We start from the raw sequence: 12,813 nt of genomic DNA, 5'->3' as shown, positions 1-12,813 counted from the left end.
GGAGAACTAAATTCTTGTTAAATAAACACACACTTAGAGATAATGCATATCAACTTTTGAATAGTAATATTATTGAAGCCACAGTGGCTTAAATATATTAAAAAAGTATCTCAACACATTACCAGTTCTTACAGACAGAGGAAACATCAGGATAAATAAAGAAAATCTGACAAATTGGACCTCTCCTATATTACATTCTGAAGTTTGCGCACAATTAGCATGCAACTTCATATGCTGAGTAGGAATAAGGGAGAAGATACACTTTGGAAAAAATTTTAAAGCATAATTTAAACCTATATACCTGACAGAAAATAAAGACTTAATATGAAGTACTATTTTTTATCTACATGATATCTCCCTTTAACAGCTCTAAAGAATTAAAGCATAAAATAATGCAACATCATCTTTTGTGGTTTGCTTCTTAAAGACAGTTGTTAATATTATTATACTCATAATTGAGTAGAATTTTTTAACAGAGTATAAAAAGTAGACACATCTCTCTCCATGTATTGATAAGAAGTTGAGACTTTTTTTGTAGAATATTGAAAATACAGAGTTACAATAAAAACACTTCAGGGCAAATTTTGTTAACAAACACCACAGGACTGCATTTCATTCTGTTCTAGTATTTAGTTCACACTAATAGTAGTGTGATACTAATAGTAGTGTGATACTATTAGCTCACACTAATAGTGCACATCCAGTAGTTCATGATAGCACATATCAGTAGTTTATGTATAATCATTAGTAAAAGCAAGCATTTTTTTTTCAAAGAAGACAACCTTTAAAATGATAGTTATTAGGTCACCCTCTAGTTTACTGATACTGATCAGATTTAATAGACTATTCAAATTTATATTCTTAAAAATCTTAATATCTTCAAGAACAAGAGCATGAATTTTTAGAGATTGATTTGGAGCTTGTCTTTACTTAGCAAGCAACATTGTGCAGGGTGACCTTGACATTAAAAGTAAACAATCACCCTCTATCCAGGCTCATTTTGATGTTTAAAATCCAAATATATTCTTATAACAGCTTCTTAAACTCAGTTGCTCCATAAAGGCTATGTTAAACTATTTCAATATATGATGAGAACAGCAAAACCACATTTTTAATAACAAGAGTTTACTACTGTTAAATATAATCTTTATTGGATTGATTTAAATAGAAGTTTTATAGTCTTGGAACTAAAAGACCATGGAAACAAATTCCCTGAATGATCTAGTTACCAAAAGTATTTATGTGTTCCCATTTATAATGAGAAACAACACATTAATTACTCTGGTTCTCTGTGAAAAAAAAAATCACTTTGGAAAAAAGTTAGTGCTTTTAAATGGCACCAGCATACAGCAAGTAAAGAGAGTACAAGCCTGTCTGTGTTGAACAGACAGTTTGAATGCAAACATTAAAAGACTCCTTATTTGCAGGTCTATTTATTATTGTAAAGTGAAAATGTAAAGACGGTAAAAGCTATGATGTGCAAATCAGATAAAGTTTAATTCACAATCTTTACTCAGGAGAAGCTTCTCTGATTTGGGATTTACTTGGACAATGATGATTGACTCAGATTTTTAAAAGGAAATAAAAAAAAGGAAAATGTGCACATTCTACTCCTTTCCCATTACCATTTGGAAATGTACTAAAATCAGTTCAATTCCTGAGACACCCACATCTTCTCTCAAACCAAAGAGGATTCCAGGAAAAAAAAATAATCAGTGCAACAGAATCCCAAAAGACTTGGAAAAGGAAAATAATAAAGGCAAGAAGAATCAGACTCCATATTATATTCTTGCCTATTTGCCATTGTTAAAATGACAAAAAAAGCACAGAGTAGATACAATCATATCAGTACAGAGATGCTTTCACTACAAACATGAAAAAACTGTATTGGCATAAGTTAGCCTTATACAGATTTAACTATGACCATGCTTCTTCAACAATATAATTATTTCAAAGAACAGAAAAAAGTCACATCCCCAAATAAAACAATTTTACTAAAAAAACCCACAGACTAGAATGCAAAGAAATAACCTGGTGTTACAGAAATAAGATGCAAGGCAAGAGAAAGACCTTTTCAAAAATAGGAATTAAGGAACATCTACCAGACCAACTTGATTTCTGCACTTGGTACAATCATAGCATCTGATGACCAGTGTACACAAAGTCATCAAAGTACCAACGATATTTAATACTGTGTTACCGTAATAACGGAAATTTAGTTTGCACTTAAAATTGTGGCTTCTTCCTTTTAGAAGAGAATGCCTGTAAAGTCATTGTAGCATATTTCTCTTCCAAAGTCATATATATAATTTAACTATTGGAAACAAAAAACCCAAAAACATTCAAATACAGGGTTTTTTTAATGGTGAAAATATTGCATCAAAATTTCTTATGCAACAACCATTTTCCCACGATGAGCCACAGAAGAAAACAGACATTTGTCTTTATGCTTCTTACTTTCAGACTAGTAAGTATATGAAATGTTATTTCTATTGAATTGTCTGACAATAACTCTACATGAAATATTAACTGATGTGATGTTTAAAGTATGAGATAGAAAAGAAAGAAAAAATTTACTTTAAGAGGTGGCACTACTTAACATTTTTAAAGATTTCTTTTGTACTTTAGAAATAATAAGAAAGTCTTTGATTTTCTATATACCATTTACAGAGGTTTAACTATATATCATACAAATGCTTTCAGTTTTTATCCAAATGTGCTGTTAAATTACCCATGTAATTATCCGAAGAGAAATCATTATACTTTTTTATTGTTAATTTTATTAACACTTTAGTGGGAAGAATTTGGTTGTATTTAAATTCAGCTGTCACAGTCTTTATTAGTACAATTAAAGGGATCATTTCCGTATTATTCTAGAGGGTGGTTTTTTGCAGGAGTGTTTAATTACGGAGTTACAGCAACAACAGAAAGTTAATGGGCAAAAATATAGGCAAAAATCTATGGTTAAACTTAGAACAAAATACAGTTCTCTCTGATCCCAGTAGTAAAATCTGTTTTTAAATATACTGCCATTAAAAAGAAATTACAACGGTTCTTTCTAAAATGGGTGACATGACATGACAGCTGTATGTAGTTTAGGAAGCCCTCCCATAAGATACGGTGGCCCTGAGTTGAGTAATCAGATAAAATCTGTTACAGATGAAGAAACATATATATCTTAAAGACAGGTATATTCAAATATCTGCTTACAGAGCCTTGTACAGACAAAGCAGATATCACTTTTGATATACCACTATTATAATATCTTATTTCTTCATCAATAAATGCAGCACCATTACTTCCCTGCCTTTTGTGTGCATTACAGTGAAGCTGAGTCAGCAAGTATTACACTTTTATGCAATTCCACTGATTTAAAGTGAATAAGAACAAAATAGCTTTGCAACCAGTGATCCAGGCATAAAAAATGGAGAATATGGACTGCAAATTAAAATTAATTTCTAGATATGAAGTTCAAAACTAAGATAGATGTGCTAAAGAGGGAAACAGAAGATCAGCCTACTTCCATAAAGAAATTTCTAATTTCAGGTGAAGGTGGGACACTGATGTCATCTGCTTCAGATTTTAAAGAGGGATTTCTGCTATCTTGAGTATCCTTATTTGGAAAAGGATGAGAATTAGGGAAACAATGAATTAGCAAATGCAAAAAATTCAAGCAAATTCACATCCATTGCTCTTTGACAGAGTAAAATTAACTTTTATCTACAGGGAGTAATTCAATTTAAGGATAATCTGGGGGAAAAAGAAAAAAAAATTAAAGGGAAGCTATAAGACCTCTGACTATACTCTCCTTCATTCCAAGGGATCCACAGAGTTTAAAGAAGAATGATGTGGAAAAACTGTATGGAGATTTCGTTGTTTGGCTTCTTATTATGGGTTTTTCCCATCAATGCAGGTGAAAAATCCATACATCTGGTTGATTAAATAATGAGAGCTCCTAAATCCTTTCACTTTTGGCATTTTATGATTTCCTGTCTACATGGTAGCACTATGGCATAACTAAATCTCTGCTCCAGATAATTTTTTACTGGAAGAAAGGATTGAAAATCATGAAGAAAACTGCCTTTCATTTATGTGCAGAAAAACACTATATTATTTTTGCAGTTAAAGTTTTTGCTCACATTTAATGTGTATAAAAATTTATAATATTAAAAATAAACTTAACATTGCAATCAAAACTGTAACTGAGTTTACACTTGTTATTGTATTATAATGAGAAAAAAGATACCTTTTTTGTTTTCTAAACTGAATAGCATTCCTCAGAAGCACAAATATTTTTATTTTAAATCAATAATGAAAACAGCGTAGGGTTGTGTTTTTCAACTAAAACTGGAAGAGAAAAGTTTAGGACTGTTTGTAGATGTGTCTAGTTTAACAGTTTCATGTGTTGGATGTGACTTTCACAGTCTGTTGGCAGTTTGCAAGAAAGCCATCACACCTGTGACTTGGTTGTTGATTAATGAGTCTTTCAACTCATCGCTACCATCTGAAGAAGGGCCGTGGCCTTTCTAAGCTTCACTGGTTTATTCGCCTTCAACTGTAGTCCTACCAAGGTATCTTCCATAAAGAAAATCACACCTGGTTAAGGCTAATGAAAACCTCAATATGTCATTTTCTAGACAAGTCAAAAAGCATGTAAAACTAGACAAAAGATGTATTCAAGCAACATGAATGCAGTTTTGTCATAACCTGTCAATCCTAAGACTAACATAAAAAAGCTTTCCTCAATGACATTTTTCAGTGTCAACTATTAGAATGACAATTTTGAATTCCCTCTTTACTACATGATGCAAGATGCATAATGGTTTCCAACTCTTTACAAAGACAGAGTTTTCTTGTCAGATCCCAGAAAGAAGTTTACAGAAAAAACAGTTTTTCTGGGCCAGATCATCAGTCAGCATGTTAGCTCAGAAGCTATCAAATCACAGTACCTATGCAGATTTTAAGCTGACTACTCAAATCACAGTACCTATTAAGAGCATATGTGCTCAAGTGCCCAACTCTGCAGTATCCTCAAAACTGTGTCAGGATCATAAATCTTTTAAGGACAGCTTGACTCTGACAACTGGGCCTGGGGGAGGGTGAATTAGGACTTTGGGTCATTTCATCCTTCCTTAAGCAGTTAACTGTTGAATCGAGGTGCGCTGTACAGGACAGGGGAAGTTCAGCCAGGAAGGCCATTTGAGAAGGCAAACAAGCTGCGGGAGAGCTGTTGGTATGGGAAAGAGAGTGGAAAGCAGAGAGGGAATAGCTACAGCTGGGAAGGTCTGTCATCTCTGTAATAGCAACCACCAGAACCTAACTACTTGCTTTGTGGTAGCAACAGCAAATATCTCTGGGTCAAGAGAAAGCATACAGCTGTTCCCCATCTCCTTCAAGGAAAAACTGATGAGCCTGATGAAAACTACCACTTTCTAAGACAACTGCAAGGTAATTCAAGTTAGTGAAGCAATTTCTTACTGACATATATGTAAAGCTAACCACTAGTTGCCAGCTACAACTGTGCACATCAACAGTTCCCATGGATCAGTTTCTATATGGTAATTTTTGTATCTTTAAATTTAGTCACAAAAAGCTAGGTTCTACTCATGGCTTTGCTATAGAGTAATTTTGCAATGCAGAAGAAAGCTTAAAGGTGACTGCAGGACCAGATTTTCCATCTGTTAAACTGTGATATTAATACTTCCTTCTCTGCCTTACAGGGGATTTGCATGTCTCAACTCATTACAGCTTGCAAAGAAATTGAGATCCTTGTATGAAAATTGATTTATTCTGTATTACTAGCATTTTGCTGAAAATCCATAATCTAAAAGAAGCAGAAGGAAGAAACAACAGGTTGGCAGGCAAACCAGACTTTTAGCTTGTTGGCTTGTGTCTTGTAGCATTTTCCTTTGCAATTATAGTGAGAAAGTCCATAGATGAGATGAGTAGCTAGGCCGTGCATACAGCTAGAATAGTCAGGACTTGGGCTTGCATTAACACACGTTTAGAGCTTTTTTACACACCTATGATCACTATATGTAAACTTGGATCAGAAAGGCTCAGAAAGAAGAAAAGGAGAGATATGAAAAAGACGAACATGATTATCTCCACTTAAGAATCCTTATTGTGCAACAGGATGTGAGACAGAGTTGAAAGGAAGGCAAATTATTTGCAGATTGAAAGAATGTATCTATTTTTAAGAAAAGCCAGAAGGTTATGGGATGCCAGTCACCAGGTTAATTAGATAACAGTATAAAATATTGTTGCGTTAAACAGACTTCCACTTATTTGTGGTTGCAGTATACAAAAATATCTAGTTATGAAGAAAAGATGTACATTTTTAAAGAAACAGATGAGATGTGAATCCTAACAATAAATGCATATATGCATTATTAATAACACTAACACTCTGCATTTACTTAGATTTTTTTCATCAAAGCATATCAAAGGACATAAAAATATGGACAAATGTTGTTATCTAATTTTAAATGGGAAAACCAAGATGCAGTGAACTGTTAGAAAAATATGTTTTAGCTCACAGTCCTATGCTTTACCCAGTAGACGATGCTTAATATGCTTTTTAATGCAAAACATGTATAAAAATGGAAATAACATCAAATTAGAAACATACCTTATTTAAATAATTTTACCAGCTCTCTTATAAGTAACAGCTATCAGTACATACTTCCATACTCTATATATGTAATGCCTCATCATAAGGGACTTCTCTTTACTAAAAAGGCATTAATACTAACTAAGGTTAACTGGGATACAGCAGTCCCCTGCTTTTTAGCACCTCTTGTTGGAGAATATTGGTTTTTTTTGTAACAATGGAGCGTGTGGATTCAGTAACATGTCTGCAAGAGAAAGAGAATGCTAACAACCAGCAAGGTCTAAAGAACACTGCATATTGAAAGTCTCACCTTCAGCCTCACTTATGTGTGGAATGCATGATACAGCTGTATACATAATAATGGCTAGAGTGGCATTCAAACAGTGTGTTTCCTTTTGCTTGCCAACGTACATTCTGCCACCAATGCTTTAAAACTGTCAGGCAGGGAACTAAGCCTACTTCTGACAGGTACTCTGAGATCCGGGTGTAGCTTCATTAGCCATGTCAGAAGAGTATAAGCAAGTGTCCTTATGTTAATGGATGTGACATACACTTTGTTAATGACCAACTCATTTTTATGGAAAAGCTTCCTTGCTTATCCAAAGTGGATTTTTTTTTCTTTTTAATTTTTTCTGGGGGGATATATACACCAGTACATCTAAAAGTGACTCTGTGGTCAACCAAGAGATGTGCTTTCAGCTGCTTCTTTGGATATGGCAACCATGGGATATAAATGTCTCTCATAGTCTCACCATGCATTTCAGCAAGCCTGTTCTCATAGGCATTATCAGGACACCAGTTACAATCTCACCAAGCAGGTGGTGGTCATTACTGCAGTGTTAATGGCATCAACGTTCTCCATCAACACAACATTAATAGTTGACTTGTAACTATAACAGTAACATGGATTTCCAGTATCCAACAATTTGGATATGGAAGGTCTAGGGCATCTGCAGTCTGGAAGAAGGATTGACTAACACATCCAAAAGTACACTAGATGTAACACTGGCATCCTCTGCCATGCAGTTATGGCTTATATCTTAGTGGCATGCCAGCAGCAACTCTTCCACTATTTGTTTCTTCTACAAAGAATATTGTCAGAGAATGCTATCTTTTTGTATCCTTGATGTCTTCACTTATTTCACAGATTCAGGCTCATACAGAGTCATATAAAAATCTTTCATAAAAAAGAAAGTGCATGCAGTTTGCTGACATTCTTTTCAATTTCAAAATTTCATAATACATTTTTCCATGTGTTGATAAACTGGATTTTAAAAGAGCATTTTCTGGATATCTAGATAATCAACAACACAATGAATATAAACATTTCCTATAAATAGTTCACCATATGGCTACCATTCTCAACAGATGGTGTCTGTGTATCCACTAGAATATACAAGAGCTATGCAGATTTTGCCCTGCAATCATTCAAAATTATAAACAAGAATTCTTGACTTAATTTTAGTTTTACTAAGCTTTAATCAATGTTAAAACATATAATCAGATCATCTAAGTGTAGTATGAGAGAAATGCCACAACTTTATTAATAAATTCATCTACAAAAGGCAAGTAGACAGGCCTCACCAAATCCATAAAAAGGTTTTCCAAAGAGATCAGCTTCCTCAGCATAAAGGGATCTTTCTTAATCTTAGCACACCACCCTGCTGCCAGGGATAGGCCCAGTAATTTGTCAGACAGAATGCAGTCTAGACTATGTTAAGGCAAATTCTGACGTCCTATTAGTGCCAGCATTTATGTAGATTTGGTAGTAATATCATTACAAAACATACTAAGTATTTTACCAGATTTTAGCATAAAACAAAATTATTAGTGGATGATAGTTTCCCTGAAGTCATACATAAACAATTCCAGGTTTTCTACTGTACTTTCAGAAGCTGCTGGGCTGCTGAAAGTATTTATCAAAGGAATGCATGACTGGAAGTAAAACACCAGGTCAGTCCTGTTTCATCTAAAAACTACTTATGATCCCACCACCACACAAACACTGTCTGAAAAACTGTTCCTAAGCTTTACTGTTCTGTCTGTTGGAAATCATCGTCCAATTCCCAGTCTGCATCTTTTTCATGGCTGTTCTTACCCACTTGAATAAATACTGTTTTTAACTTGCATAGTTTCTCTAACATGGTGATGTTTCTCATCTGATGCATTTATGTTAAACCAACATATCCCCTTTCAGTTTTTAAATCGCTAGGCTTCCTGTTCTTAATATCTTATAGCATGTCAAGGCCAAGAGCAGTCAGGTACAAGTTCTTCTCTGTCTGTTCCTGTAATTGCTTGAATGCTTCTGCTCACATGCACATACATCCATCATTCCAACAAAATCATTACTCATTCCCCTGCATTGGTACCCAGTGCTCTGTGAAACTTATCTAACCAGAAAGGAGGGAAGCCCCTCAGCAAATTAATTCAGTATGGGAGAATGGCTACTTGTTTTTCAAATGTCTTGGTTGTTCCTCATAATTACAGTGAATGGAATGTACTTATTCTCTACAGTAATATACACAATGCTGCTGAAAGTCCTATAGAACTGCAGAAAGGAGGTTACATCTCAAAACTATAACCCAGCAAAGTATTAATACTTTATAACCGTGTACAAGCTGACTGAGATACTTCTCTGAAAATAAATACAAACAAGACCAGAAAGTATTTAACTCATATATCATAAAGGGGAATACATAAACAAGAAGTGAAATTTACTTTTATGGATTAGTCACTAAAACAGGTATTTTCAAGTGCACTGATATTAAAATGTGTACAAAGACACTGGCCAGATAGTTTGAAAAAAAAAATATATATATATATACACACACACTTATATACATATAGATATATATAAATAGTTGATACAGTAGTTTGTGGAAACAACTTCAACATAGCTACTTATTTAGCCAGTCAATAAAAACATTTTTTTTCTTTATGAACAAGACATTCATTAGAAGTTGAGATATCTGTCAATTAAACAATAACTAAAAGCTGGTGCTGCTCTTGCCTTATTATATATGTATTAAAGGTAAGGAACTCCCTTTTGGTAATGAAAATATCTAAGGATGTATGCATGAGTGCCAAGACAACTGCAAAAGCAGTATGTATCTGTGTAACTGTGCAGGACATTTCTGCAAACCTGTGTAAATCAAATACTATAAATCAGCTAACTATTAACAGGTCGACTTATTAAAAGATATTATTTCAAGTAAAACTGAAAAGCATGTAACTTGTATTTCATCTATTCAGCCAGAACTATGAGAAAACACACCAGAAATAAAACTAGAAAGGTAAAGAAAGCATCTACGTATTCCCTTTTCTCCTACGAGCAAAACTTTGTTATAGTTTCTAAAGGTCTAAACTGTAAATAGGCATGAATATTAATTTTTTGTTATTGGTTACTACCCAACTTTAATAGGCTATTCTCTATAACCTTTTACATTTGATAACCTTGAAATAAGATAATATCACTAACTACCCATATCTTTCATTTGAAGGAAATCTAAACATTTTTACTTTGAGAATCATAGGAATGGGTAGAACAGATTCACACACACATGGAGTCAGCAGTGAGTAGTACACAACTCATTCCCTTTTTAACCCATCCTAGAAGCCTTTTACTTCCCCCTAACCACCATCTAATTAATTCACCTACCACTTGGCAGGCTCTGGGACAACGCTCCCATAACCCCCTCCCATCTAACTCAGTCATTAACTAGGTTAGGGGAGCATTTCCCTTGTAAATGAGTCCCCTAAGCATTTTTAATATTTTTCCACAAAAGAGAGAGCAGAACATACTTATTTTACTTCATATACAACAGACAGTATTTCTCTTTAAGCATAAAAAAGGAAATAGTCCTCAGTATCACTGTGAACAGACAAAAATATTTTTGCCTGCACAGAAGTAACTGATAAAGGAAAGCTATTAGAATGTGTTAAAGAAATGAATAATGAAAACAGTATGGCACTCTGCTTTATAAACCAATAGTTCTAACTCTTTTCAAACACTGCCCTTAGTTTTGTTTGGCTCATCTCAGGGAGGAGATAGTAGAAACAGAATGGGTCTATCAAAAATAGGTCAAAATAATGACACACAACCATTCAGCCTGAACCCTAACTCCTGAGCACAAGCAAGGCTGCGATTAATGCATTTTTAGGAGTATGAAGAATCATCTAAAGACAGGGCTTACTTGAGTCCAGCTTGCTTGACTAAGCACAAGACCAGCAAGAACTGGCCTAGCCAGCTGAAAAACACTATCAGACATACTTTAGCTGTGCTAAAAATAACGTGATATGAAGACAGGCTGTGGTGAAGATGCTGGAAAATATGGCAGATATCTGGATTAGCAGTTCTGCTTAATGCTTATAACAGGCTTAAATGATCTGTTGGTCTGTAAACCAGAGAACGTAGTACTTAAAGGTTTGAATAATAAATCTATGAGCTAATCATTAACGTCTTGCATAATGTCACTTCTAGATGAGAATTTCCATGTCATGTAGAAGGGCAATGAATGGAGACATTTTCAAATTAGGAAAGATGACAACAATCAGGGCACTTAGTAAAAATAAAAAAAGAAAGAAAAGATGCAGACAATGGATGATATGACAAAAGCATGAATACTGAGAGGAACAGAGAAAGTATATATATGGTTTTTCTACACTATAAAGAGATCAAAAATAAGTACAAAATGTGTCTCAAGTCAGCAGAGAAGATGAAATGCCCACAGAAAATGCTCCCTCTGCAAATCACAGCAGTCTCTTCTACTCCCTTTGGCTCATATTGATGACATCAACATGAAGGGAAGTATAAGAACCACCCTGAGTCTAAGTTCTTATTAGAGTCTTTTTAAAAGGGCAAACTACTTCATTTTTAATGAAGGACAAGTGTTAGGAATCAGCAGGGGAACTATTAAAGAAAAAAATTAGTACTGAATTGTCTCTGCCATTTAACATAAAAATGGCACTACTGGTTTGGACCAAAAAAGTCCATGTAGTCCCATGTTCTGTCTCTGGCAGTTGGTAACAAAGGACAACTAGAGGAGAATCGAATGGCAAGAGGGAAAGCACATTTCAGTTCACAACATGTAAATTTTCCTGTTTTCACAAGGATGTAAGTAGCAAATATTTTAGAAAAAAATACCCATTTTTTCCACCTACAAAAACTGAACAAATGTTGCTCCTAATGTGAAAAAGTGAACCATGTGAAAAATGTGTAGTAGTCATGCCCTAATTTTAAAAAGAGATCTAAACCGAAAAAAAAATTAATTCCCATTAAATTTCCCTTTCAGATAGATTTGCACTCTGAAGAGATTCCAGCAGAAGGGAGATATTCAGATTGTGCAGACACTAGAATTAAATTTCAGCACTGATTTAGAGAAGTTCAGTCAGCAACAATTGCAAATATTTCAGACAACAGTTACAGCACAAGTTGCAAGCATTATGAAATAAATTCCTTGCTTTCAGAGAGCAAAGGCTTCTATGATTTTAGCTACAAGGATATCTTCTGAGTGGTATGAGAATAGGATATTCCCTTTACCTTCTCTATAGCCTACAGAATAAAAGATACCCTTAAATTCAAACCTGATACATTAGCAGAAAAACCTCGGCTATGAAAAACGACATTAATTACATGTAAATATCATGTGGTTAAGGGCATTTCATAATTACCTTAAAAGGCACAGTTAAAAAGCCAGAGTGACAATAACTCTACCACCTATATGAGGAATTGAAATCAGAAATGCCCAGAACTGAAAGTATTCATTACCAGAAGTAACAGTTGTGTACTCTACAGAACAGGACTGCAAAAAGAAGAAAATCCTGTGCATACTTAAACTTGGTCTGAGTCGAGAATATATATATTTTTTAATCCAAGAAGTCTTACACAAATGTAGCACATTAGCTCTACCTGCAGAAGATTTGAACATTTTATTTGTACACCTACATCTTTTAACCTATTTCTGAATTTAACGAGTATCATTCATTCATTAAATGTATCTGCTTATATATCTGCTTATATCTGCATACATTAAATATATCTGCTTATCAATTAAGCAGTCAATTTTTACAAGTAAAAATAAGCATTAGGATATTAAAACATGCTCCAAAATCTTAAAACTATTGAAGAAATACTTTCTGTTTCTAGCTGTACTTGTCATGCCCTCACTGGATTTAGGACTCACTGAGACTTGAACAAACAT

At 34.2% G+C, this 12,813-nt stretch overlaps 1 protein-coding gene across 1 annotated transcript in view; it reads right to left on the bottom strand.

The window, feature by feature from the left end:
* The window catches only part of KIAA0825 (KIAA0825 ortholog), a 251,032-nt gene that overhangs the window by 107,268 nt on the left and 130,951 nt on the right, over nucleotides 1-12,813 (bottom strand). The window lies entirely within an intron of this gene.

The sequence above is a fragment of the Apteryx mantelli genome, chromosome Z (assembly GCF_036417845.1).
Source record: "Apteryx mantelli isolate bAptMan1 chromosome Z, bAptMan1.hap1, whole genome shotgun sequence".
Lineage (NCBI taxonomy): Eukaryota > Metazoa > Chordata > Aves > Apterygiformes > Apterygidae > Apteryx > Apteryx mantelli.
This window is presented reverse-complemented; position numbering and strand designations above follow the sequence as displayed.